We start from the raw sequence: 462 nt of genomic DNA, 5'->3' as shown, positions 1-462 counted from the left end.
TGTTGACCTGTATCGACGTATTTAGTAAGTATGCGTGGGCTCGAACACTAAAGAATAAGAGCGGGGTTGAGGTTACTAAAGCATTTAAGTCTATACTTGAAGAGGGTCGTGTTCCAAAGAAATTACAGACGGATCGAGGAACAGAATTTTTTAACAAGCAATTTCAAGATTTAATGAAAAAGTATGACATTCATCATTTTGCGACGGCTACTGATTTGAAGGCCAGCGTTGTGGAGCGATTTAATAGAACGTTAAAAAGTCGTATGTGGAGATATTTAACCGCTACAAATTCACGACGATACATAGACGTTTTGCAAGATATCATGCAGGGTTACAACTCCAGTTACCATCGGAGTATTAAGATGAGACCGGTGGATGTCGACAAGGAAAATGAAGGCGACGTGTTTCAAAACTTGTACGGCGACGTGAAGAAAGTTCATACCGTATTTAAATATAAAGTAG

The sequence above is a fragment of the Sinocyclocheilus grahami genome, unplaced genomic scaffold (genome assembly GCF_001515645.1).
Source record: "Sinocyclocheilus grahami isolate Dianchi unplaced genomic scaffold, SAMN03320097.WGS_v1.1 scaffold260.1, whole genome shotgun sequence".
NCBI classification, from domain to species: Eukaryota; Metazoa; Chordata; class Actinopteri; order Cypriniformes; family Cyprinidae; genus Sinocyclocheilus; species Sinocyclocheilus grahami.
The sequence above is the reverse complement of the archived record's forward strand: the minus strand, read 5'-3'. Positions refer to the sequence as shown.